The following is an 11,856-nucleotide window of genomic DNA, read 5'->3' as shown; positions in this document are numbered from 1 at the left end:
GATCTGAACTTGTTTACTGTACTAGTCACTAGCCACGTGTGGCTGCTGAGCATTGAAAATGTGGCTAATCTGAGTTGAAATGTGCTACAAATGTAAAAAACTGTGTAAAGTCTCTTTAATACCTAATTACACATTGAAATGATAATCTAGTATTAAATATAGCATTAAAATTATTTCCTCCAGTTTCTTTTTACTTTTTCAAAACGTTATTTATTGCTACACGTGAGCTTTCTCTAGTTACGGTGCACAGGTTCTCACTGAGGTGGCTTCTCCTGCGGAGCATGAGCTCTCGGGTAAACGGGCTTCAGAGCTGTGGCACATGCGATTAGTTGCCCCTCACATGTGGGATCTTCCTGTACCAGGGATTGAACCTGTGTCCCCTGCACTGCAAGGTGGATTCTTAACCACTAGATCACCAGGGATGCCCTCTTTACTTTTTAGATGTGGCTACTAGAACATTTAAAACTGCACAGGACTTGTGTTATATGTGTATTTCATAGTCCTGCTGGGTGCTTTTGAAGGAAACCTGAGGGATGGCCCAGCTTGCCTGGAGGCCAGATGGTGCTGCTGAGCCTGAGCCCAGACGCTGATTTGGAGCACTGGTTCTCAAAGTTTGGTCCTTAAAATAGCATTATTAGCATCACCCACAAATTCTTAGGCTCCACTTAAGACCTGTGAATCAGAAACTGAGAGTGGGGCCCAGTAGTGTGTGTTTTAACAAGCCCTCCAGGGGATTCTGATGCAGCCAAGGTTTGAGAAGCGCTGGTTGACAGCCACAGGGGGAGAAGTTGAGGCCCACCTCTGGTGACCAGCCTTCGTTCACTGCCTTGGGGCTGCTGGAGGTAAATGGAACAGGACGGTCGGGGCTGGACTGGCGAGGAAATTAGGATTCACAGGGGCTGAGACAGAGCGAGGCTGTGGATAGGGGATGGCACCAGAAAAATATCCAAGGGACAGAGCTAGTTCCAGAAAGTCACAGACATGATACCGGGTATATGAAGTCTAAGGGAACCTTCACTGAGCAGAAATGGATAGTAGATACATACAGAGTTGCCTGTCAGGATGTACGCATATGCAGGCATACAGAAAGGCATGCAATGGAAAGATAAACCACATTTAGGATGGTGGTTACCTCTTGGGGAAAGACAAGGACAGCGATCCTATTGGGGAGGGATACGTAGTGGGCTTCAACTGTATCTCTAATTTACATTTCTTAAACTGAGTGGTGGGTAAATAGTGTTTCTACTAGTATTCTTTATAATTTTGTGCAGATGGGAAGTATATCATAATAAAGAAAAATACAAAGAGAAAAGGGAGAAAGTGGACTTAATCTTTGAACTCTGTTTAAGTTAATAAAAAGATAAAGTTGTAGATGACCAGAGTGGAGGATCAGAGAAGGGGAAGGACCTGGGGGTTTGAGACTAGACAGGCTCATTTCTGCATTTACTTCAGGCTTCCTAGGTATCTGAAACATGGTTTAGGTGGAGCATACTTTGTTCCCAGGGGCTCGGCTCCTGACCTTCTTGTAGGTAACTGATAACATACTGTCATGTTCTGTGGTGGCATGTCTTCTATTCTAAGTGTGTGCACATGCAAATACACACGCTACATCCACCTATTCCATCAAAACCAACCCCTGCACTCAACCTTTAAATGGCTGCGACCTTAAGGGTTTTATCTATCTTTCTTTCCCAAAGGCCTAGGCAATGAATTTTCCTCTTCGTAGGTATTTAATGTCAATTAAAGTGAAGTAAACTTAAGATCCCCACAACTTTTTTTTTTTGGTCACCAGTGTGAACATTTTAAAATGTGTTATATTATTCCTTATGGCTAGAACCACATAGTGAGACAGAAGGCAAAGCATTCCCCGTCACCATGATTTCAACTAAAAGGGCAGGTCAACTAGGACAATTTGAGGCCCTTCAACCTGGTTCTGATTTGTTAGTATTTCTGCGGTGCTAGTTGTTAAAACACTATTGCTTCCAGGCCCAGGCAGAGACATCTCTGTCTTGAGCTCTATGCTTTAGAGGGCCACTTTGGTCCTCTTCCAGCCACACCCCTCTCGCCAGGGCCAGGAGCCCAGCCCATGGGAACAAGGGGTGTGTCCCTGCTAGCCCATGCTCCAGGTACCTGGCAGCCCTGAACAGTCCCTAGCCTGCTTCCAGGCCCCATGTGCTCCTCTTAGACCTGTCCTGGGGAGGGCTGACTGCACTCATTGCTGGGGTTGGTGCTCGCAGGCCCAAGGAGGGGTTGTAGGCCCAGAAGGGGATGCGGCCTGGCCTCGGAACCAGGGCATGGCCGGGGGAAGGGAAGGAGGGCAGCTCTTCCCACGCCATCAGGGCAGAACTTAGAGGAGTCTGAGAATTCTAAATCCCAACCTGGCCTTTCAGCTCATTAGGAAGGTACATTTGTCGTGGAAGGAGATACAACCTATTTAATGGTTTATCATTTGATTTGAACATTTCAAATATTTTTAGACATGTGGATTCCCAATTGAACTCTTTTTCTGAACCTTGCAAATAGGATAAATGTTTCAGGCAGGCCAGATTAAATACCTGCTCTATCACCACTTTCCCTTTTCACTCCATGTTACACCTATTCCTGAGCATACTGGGCGTCATGCTTCTGAAAATGGTTTTTAAAAGGTACTTATTTTTTAATTGAAGTATAAATGCTTTACAGAATTTTGTTGTTTTCTGTCAGACATCAACATGAACCAACCACAGGTATACATTTGTCCCCTCCTTCTTGAACCTCCCTCCCTTCTCCCTCCCCAACCCACCCCTCTAGATTGATACAGAGCCCTTGTTTGAGTTCCCCAAGTTATATAGCAAATTGCCAGTGGCTATCTATTTTACTTATGTAATTAAGTTTCCATGTTACTCTCTCCATACATCTCACCCTCTCCTCCCACCCTCCCATGTCCATAAGGCTGTTCTCTATGTCTGTCTCTCCACTGCTGCCCTGCAAATAAATTCATTGGTACCATCTTTCTAGTTTCCATATATATATGTGTTAGTATACAATACTTACGTTTCTCCTTCTGACTTACTACACTCTGTATAATAGGCTCTAGGTTCATCTACCTCTTTAGAACTGACTTAAATGCATTCCTTTATATGGCTGAGTAATATTCCATTGTACATATGTACCACAGCTCCTTTATCTCTTCATCTTTTGATGGACATCTAGGTTGCTCCCATGTTCTAGCTATTGTAAAGACTACTGCAAGGAACACTGGGTACGTGTGTCTTTTTCAATTTTTATTTCCTCAGCGTATATGCCTAGGAGTGGGTTTGCTAGGTTTTTTAAGGAATCTCTATACCGTCTTCCATAGTGGCTGTATCAATTTACATTGCCACCAACGGTGCAAGAGGGTTCCCTTTTCTCCACACCCTCTCCAGCATTTATTGTTTGTAGACTTTTTAATGATGGGCATTCTGACTGGTGTGAGGCAAGATCTCATTATAGGTTTGATTTTCATTTCTCTAATAAAGAGCCTCTTGAGAAAATGAAACAGGAGATTAAAAAAGCTGGCCTAAAACTCAACATTGAAAAAACTAAGATCATGACATCAAGTCCCATCACTTCACGGCAAATAGATAGGGTAAGAATGGAAACAGTGAGAGGCTTTATTTTGGGGGGGCCCAAAATCACTGCAGATGGTGACTGCAGCCATGGTATTGAAAGATGCTTGCTCCCTGGAAGAAAAGCTATGACAAACCTAGACAGCATATTAAAAAGCAGAGACATTACTTTGCCGACAAAGTTCCCTGTAGTCCAAGCCATGGTTTTTCCAGTAGTCATGTATGGATGTGAGAGTTGGCCCATGAAGTAGCTGAGCACTGAAGAATTGATGCTTGTGAACTGTGGTGTTGGAGAACTCTCATGGAGAGCCCTTGCACTGCACGGAGATCTAACCAATCAATCCCAAAGGAAGTAAGTCCTCAATACTCATTGGAAGGGCTGAGGCTGAAGCTGAAGCTCCAATACTTTGGCTACCTGATGCAAAGAACTGACTCCTTAGAAATGACGCTGAGGAGAAGGGGACAACAGAGGATGAGATGGTTGGATGGCATCACCAACTTGATGAGTGCGAGTTTGAGCAAGTGCTGGGAATTGGTGCTGGACAGGGAAGCCTGGCGTGCTGCAGTCCACGGGGTCACAAAGAATCGAACACGACTCAGTGAGTGAGCCAAATAATGAGTGATGTTGAGCCTCTTTTCATGTGTTTGTTAGCCATGTATATGTCTTCTTTGGAGAAATACCTGTTTAGGGTTTTTTCCCACTTTTTAATTGGATTATTTGTGTTTCTGGTATTGTATGAGCTATTTGTATATTTGGAAATTAATCCTTTGTCAGTTGTTTCATGTGCTATTATTGTCTCCCATTCTGAGGGTTGACTTTTCACCTTGGTTATAGTTTCCTTTGCTGTGCAAAAACTGCTAACTTTAACTAGGTTCCAGTTGTTACCTTTGTTTTTGTTTCCATTACTGTAGGATCTTGCTTTGATTTCTGTCATCGAGTGTTCTATGTTTTCCTCTACGAGTTTTATAGTTACAGGCCTTACATTTAGGTCTTTAGTATATTTTGTGTTTACCTTTGTGTATGGTGTTAGGAAATGCTCTAATTTCATTCTTTTACATGTAACTATCCAGTTTTCCCAGCACCACTTATTGAAGAGGCTGTCTTTGCTCCATTGTATATTCTTGCCTCCTTTGTCAAAAAGAAGGTACCCATAAGCGCGGGGGTTATTTCTGGGCTCTCTATTTTGTTCTATTTGTGTGCATCTATGTTTTTGTGCCAGTACCATACTGTTTTGATGACTGTAGCTTTGTTGTATAATCTGAAGTCAGGAAGGCGGATTCCTCCAGCTCCATGCTTCTTTATCAAGACTGCTTTGGCTATTTGGGGTCTTTGGTGTCTTCATATGAAACTGAAACAATTCTAGTTCTGTGGGAAAAAAGCCATTGGTATTTGGATAGGGATTGCATTCAATCTGTAGATTACATTTGGTAGCATTGTCATTTTCACAATATTGATTCTTCCACCCCAGGAACATGGAATATCTCTCCATCTGTTCATGTCATCTTTGCTTTCTTTCATCAGTGTCTTATGATTTTCTGTTATACAGTTCTTCTGTCTCCTTATGTAGGTTTATTCCTAGATATTTTAGTCTTTTTGATGCGATGGTGAATGGAATTGTTTCCTTAATTTCTCTTTCTGATTTCTCATTGTTAGTATATAGGAATGTAGGTGATTTCTGTGTATTGATTTTGTATCCCATTACTTTGCTAAACTCACTGATTAGCTCTAGTAATTTTCTGATACTATCTTTAGGGTTCTCTATGTCGAGTATCATGTCATCTGCAATCAGGGAGGCTTTACTTCTTCTTTTCCCATCTGGATTCCTTTTATTTCTTTTTCTTCTGTGATTGGCATAACTAGGATTTCAAAACTATGTTGAATGATAGGAGAGTGAGCACCCTTGTCTTGTTCCTGATCTTAGAGGGAGTGCTTTCAGTTTTTCCCCATTGAGAAGGTTTACTGTGGGCTTGTCATATATGGACTTTTCTATGTTCAGGTAGCTTCCTTCTATGCCCATTTTTTGGAGTGTTAATCACAAATGGGTCCTGAATTTTGTCAAATGCTTTTTCTGCATCTATTATATGGTTTTTATCTTTCAATTTGTTAATATGCTGTAGCACATTGGTTTGCATATATTGAAGAATTCTTGCATCCCTGGAATAAACTCAACTTGATCATGGTGTATGACCTGGTTAATGTGTTATTGAATTCTGTTTGGTAGAATTTTGTTGAGAATTTTTGCATCTATGTTCATCAGTGATACTGGCCTGTAATTCCAAAAATGCCTCATTCTAATAGCCCATCTTGCTATAGTACTTGGATCTAGTCCCTAGTCCAGACTGGAGTAGAAATACGAACCATCTTGCCCCCTCTACTGCAATACCCTCCCACTGCTCACTTTCTTTGCTTCCTAGGTGTTCATATACAAAACTTCAATACCACCTCTTCCCCATACAAATACCCACCTGGAAGCCCTCAGCTTGCTCAGGCACACCTAAGTGGAGGCCCTTTATGCCCTGCACCACCTCTTAAGAACATTTCATTTCTCTGAAAACCTTCAGGTCTGAATTATCAATAGCCTATTTGATTGCCCTCCGCATGACAGACTACAGAACAGGTTCTGTTGTATTTGTTTTCATATGCAAAGATCAAACAAGTTACAAAGAAGCTGAATGCTCTGAAGAATGTGCCCCTGGGCGTGAAAAAATAACTTGTGTTTAAAAACAGACTTGTTAACTGTGGGAAAAATTAATAATGGTGAGTGCTCAGAATAAGAATGACCTAATAGAAGTTCACTCTGAGAAGAGAGAAGGTATAACAGCTCATCTACCAGAATTACCTGGGTAAAGGACATCCACCTAAATGAAATTTCATGAAGAAAATACAAAGGAAATAAAATCCAGTTAATCAAGAACCTAGCATGATAAAAAAGGTAAAGATGCAGATGTTTTATAGAGAAAGTACAAAAATCCAGCACGTGATTGTGTGGTATTGAGAGGGTAACAGGCAGGAAGGCCAGGGGTCTCCACACAGAGGAAACAGGCTGCAAGTGTCAGACATATTTCTCTCGCTCAAACATCAGGCGGAAACAAACTAGTGATTTTTTTTTTTCCTTCCCTTTACAAATTTAAAAGGAGGTTTCTCTTAAAATACTGTGTTGCCATAATGACACCTGGTTTCACCTGAAGTTAACTATTCTCAAACCTTGAGTTAACCAATGTATTTTTCTTATGGAAATGTTTGTCTTAAGCTATGTTAATGTACTATGCATTTGCCCCAGACCGTCTTCAACTCGGTTCCGCCTAATGCCTCAGAACCTACTTGACAAACCAGTATGTTACACTCAGATATTGTTCGCCTAATCTATGTAAACGAAACTCTTTGTAGGGTAATCTGCCCTTCTGCAAGATTCAAGTCAATCGTTTCATGGCCTGGGATGAATCATCTGGCGCCAAGATGATCCCAAAATGCATCTTATGGATGAGGGGCCTGGTGCCATTCTGAGTTTTAAGACATTCCTTTCTTTGATTACCAGACTGCTAATGGCCACCCCCTCCAGTATTCTTGCCTGGAAAATCCCATGGATGGAGGAGCCTGGTAGGCTGCAGTCCATGGGGTCGCACAGAGTCGGACACAACTGAAGTGACTTAACGGCAGTGACTGTATAACAGCTGAAGACTAGCAGGGGGTACTCTTTCTGCCCCCTTCTGATGCCTATGTCAGAAGCTTTCTCTATCTCCTTTATACTTCAATAAAACTTTATTACACAAAAGCTCTGAGCGATCAAGCCTCGTCTCTGGCCCTGGATTGAATTCTTCTCCTCCGGAGGCCAAGAATCCCGGTGTCTTTTCAATCAGCAACAGCCTTTCAGTATCACGTTATACCATCATCTGGAAAACCAAGAACCCATTGGTTTTCCTCAACCATTACACTCAGACCTGAAAAAGCACAGTTACGTCTAGTCCTGCAATTCTGTTTAAGCAAAGTAGCCCCAAGGTATCAGAGGCAGACACAGTGAAAGGTATACTAAGACTCTTCTGGGCTTCCCAAGAAAATGAGGTAGGCACTGCACAGGAATCCAAAGGGAGCTCACAGTATTTGAAGGGTTTGGGGGATGGAATTAAAGGGGAAGGACTTAGAGAGGAAATTTGAACCAACTTCCAGTGAACCTAGGTGAAAATAGGGTGGTAGGTGCCTTGGAGAGCCAGCCTATTAACCAACTGACTCTTAGGGCAAATGATTCTACATCTTTATTCCTTTGCCTGAAGTTCTTAACGGAGGCAATGCCACCAAAGACTGTGAGGCAAGATAGGGAGGAAGGAGTCAAAACTTGCTGGGCTACTTGTCCCCATCCCTCATAGCTAACCATCCCTCGCATCCTGACTCCTCTCCTTTTCCACTCCCCATTTTGAACTTCCCTCTTCTCTGTGGTTGAGGGTGACTGATTCACGTGGGATGTGGGGGCTGTCCAGCCTAGTAACTTTTGATGAATGGCGTCAGGAAAGTGTGTGTCTCTGTGTGTGTGTGTGTGTGTGTGTGTGCTCAGTCATGTCAGACTCTTGGCAACCCCATGGGCAGTAGCCCGCCAGCCTCCTCTGTCCATGGGAGTTCCCAGGCAAGAATACTGGAGTGGGTTGCCATTTCCTTCTCCAGAGGACCTTCTGGACCCAGGAATTGAACCTGCATCTCTTGCAAATCCTGCACTGGCAGGCAGAGTCTTCACCACTATGCCACAGGGTGGGGGTGACGGCATATAGCCTTGCTTTGGGCTAAAACCTTTGAAGCAGAAGCTCCTGAGTGGAAGGCACTAAAAGTTTGGGTACATGGAGATCTCCACCTCAATGCTGGAGTGAGGGGGGAAGACATCTCTCCACTGGAGCCAGACTTTCTTCACTGTGGTAAGCTTGTTTTCTGCCTGATTGGAAGTATGGCTTTTGGCATCTGTAGAATTTTTAATTTCAGCAAGGTCTTAAGAGCTTCAACAATAGGATATGTAGGACGTGCAATACATTTCTGGCCAATCGAAGACAGGGTCACAGTGAAATTGGGGCAAGATGACAAACACTAATGGACTAACCAGAGGAGTACAATAATCCCCAAGAAATGTTCTGTCTCATAGGGAGGTGCTCACTGTTGCCAGGCCTGGAACAGATTGACATGGGGCATGTGTAAAGAGTGTTCCATATAAGTGTTCTATCACTTATAATTAGTACAAGAAGTGTACTATTACCCAATTCACAGGCACTAGGGTCCCCCAGGGACACAGGGAAGGTGATTTAAGGGGTAGTGGACTGATTGGGAAACTAGTCTTTACAACGCATGGAGTAGCAATGAAAAAGTGAGACATTTAACGAAGCACACAGTCCACAATCTTTGGACTAAATCATCGGGACTTTTACATTAGAGACGCTTTTCCTTTGTCAAGGAACATGACCTCTTAATAACTCCAAGAAAACATTCTTGCATCCTCTCTTCTAAAGCGCATTGTCCCCGGGTTACCGCTTTATACGTAAATCTGCAACAATGTATCCAGCATCACAGCCCTTTCCTGAAAGCAGAAATCTCATAGGCAGTGGTGAGGATTCAAAACAAGATGGGAAAGCCATATGTAGACAGTCAAGACCTAGGCAAGTTAAGACAACAACTGTTAAATGGTAATAGTTATCCCAAAGAGACAAAACAAGTCTCATCAAATGGAAGAAAATTGAAATGTTATCAAGTATCTTTTTGGACTGAATTGTTATAAAACTAGGAATCAAATATAGGAAGAAGATTGGAAAATTCACAAATACATGGAAACTAAATAGTGCACTCCTCAACACCTAATGGGTCAAAGAAATCAAAGGGAAATAAAAACAATGTATTGAAACAAATAAAAATAGAAACATATAATTTATGCAGCAAAAACATTTTAAAGAAGAAAGTTTATAGTAAAAAGTGCCTACATTAATTTTAGAAAAAGATCTCAAACCACCACACATTATACCTCAAGGAACTAGAAAAAAAATGAGCCCAAAGTTAAGAGAAACATGGAAATAAAGATGTGTAAATAAATGAAATAGAGAACATGAAAAGAGAAAAAAGATCAATGAAACTAAAAGTTGGTTCTTTGAAAAGATAATCAAAATTGAAAAACTTATAGTTAGAACCTGTCATGAAAAGTAAGAGAAGATGCAAAATTATAAATGAGAAGGAACCATTATAAATGATACCACACAAATACAAAGGATTTTAAGGAATAACTATGAACAATTACCGGAGAAGGCGATGGCACCCCACTCCAGTCCTCTTACCTGGAAAATCCCATGGATGGAGGAGCCTGGTGGGCTGCCATCTATGGGGTCGCACAGAGTCGGACACGACTGAAGAGACTGAGCAGCAGCAGCATGAACAATTACACACCAGCAAATCGGATAACCTAGAAGAAATGGATCAATGACTGGAATCATACAACCTACCAAGACTGAATCATGAAGATACTGAAAATCTGAACAGAACAGTAACAAATAAGGAGACTGAATGGGTAATCAAAAAACTCCCAACACATAAAATTCCAAGATGAGATTCCAGATGGCTTCCCTGGTGAATTTTACCAAACATTTAAAGAATGAATGCCAATCCTTCTCAACTACCAAAAATTCAAAGAGGGGGGAACACTCCCAGACCTATTTTATGAGACCAGCATTGCTCTGATACCAAAAGCAGATAAGGATATTATAAGAAATTATGAACCAATATTCCTAATAAAGGTAGATGCAAAATTTCTCAACAAAACACTATCACATTGAATTCCATAGCACACAATCAAGAGGGATTTACCCCTGGGATGCAAGGAAGGTTCAAAATATACAAATTAGTAAATGTCACATTAATAGAATGAAAGATAAAATCATATGATCATCTCAACAGGTGGGGGAAAAAAAGAATTTGACAAAATTCAACATCCTTTCATGATTAAAAAAAAAATCTCAGCAAATTAGGTTCTAAGCCACATACTTCAACATAATGAAGGCCATCTGCAATAAGCCCACAGCTAACATCATCCTCAATGCAGAAAAATTGAAAGCTTTTCCTCGAAGAACAGAAACAAGATAAGGGGGCCCACTTTCACCACTCCTATTCAGGATTGTACTCAAGTCTCAGAGAAAGTAGGCAAGGAAAATAAAAGACATCAAAATCAGAAAGGACGAAGTTAAATTGTCCATTTGAGGATGACATGATCTTATATACAGAAAACCTAAAGACTGCATTAAAAAATTTAGAACTCCTCAGTGAATTTGGTAAATTTGCAAGACCTATGATCAACATACAAAAATCAGTTGCATTTCTATACATTAAGGACAAAGTATCTTAAAAAGAAATAATGAAAATAATCTAATTTATAATACAGCAAACACAGTAAAATACTTAGAAATACATTTAACCAAGCACGTCAAAAGATCTATACACCAAAACAATAAGACACTGAGGACAGACATTGAAGAAGACATAAAGATATCCCCATTTCCTGTATAAAAAGAATATTGTTAAAACGTCCATACTACCCAAAGCCAATTACACATGCAATGCAATTCCTATCAAAATTCCAATGACATCTTTTCACAGAATAGAAAAAGCAATCTACAATTTGTGTGGAACCACAAAAGACTCCAATACCCAAACAATCCTGAGAATGAACAACAAAGCTGGAGAGATCACACTTTCTGATCTCAAACTATATTACCAAGTATAGTATTTGAAACAGCATGGAACAATGGAACAGAATCAAGAGCTCAGAAATAAGCCCATGCATAATCGGTCAACTAATATTTCACAAGGGAGCCAAGAATATTTAGTGGGCAAAGACTCTTCAATAAATGGTATTGGGTAAAACGAGTTATCCCCATAAGAATAAAATTGGACTCCTATCTTAGAGCACTCACAAAAATTCACTTGAAATGTGTTAAAGACTTAAATTTAAGACCTGAAACCATAAAACTTCTGGAAGAAAACACAACTTTCTACAACAAGCTTCTTGACTTAGGATTTGGCATAAAACTGTTGGGATATGACACTAGAAGTACAGCAAGCAAATGCAAAAATAGACAAGTGAGACTACATCAAATAAAAAAGCTCATGCACAGCCAAGGAAACAAAATGAAAAGGCAATCTATGGAGTGGGAGAAAATTTCTTCCAATCATCTATCTAAGAAACGGTTAATATAGGAACTCATACAATACTGTTCAAATGACTATTATCAAAAAGACAAAACAAGTGTTGGCAAGGAT

At 40.9% G+C, this 11,856-nt stretch overlaps 1 long non-coding RNA gene across 2 annotated transcripts in view; it reads right to left on the bottom strand.

Annotated features, from left to right (window-relative positions):
• Positions 1 to 11,856, bottom strand: part of LOC129639765 (uncharacterized) — a 315,100-nt gene that overhangs the window by 233,652 nt on the left and 69,592 nt on the right. For both annotated transcript variants that reach the window (XR_008708585.1, XR_008708584.1), the window contains one exon: positions 9,882 to 10,006. This is a non-coding gene — a long non-coding RNA (uncharacterized LOC129639765). The remainder of the gene's footprint in view (positions 1 to 9,881; positions 10,007 to 11,856) is intronic.

This window comes from Bubalus kerabau, chromosome X, assembly GCF_029407905.1.
Source record: "Bubalus kerabau isolate K-KA32 ecotype Philippines breed swamp buffalo chromosome X, PCC_UOA_SB_1v2, whole genome shotgun sequence".
In the NCBI taxonomy this organism is placed as follows: Eukaryota; Metazoa; Chordata; class Mammalia; order Artiodactyla; family Bovidae; genus Bubalus; species Bubalus kerabau.
Note: the sequence above shows the minus strand (reverse complement) of the source record. Positions and strands in the feature narration are given on the sequence as shown.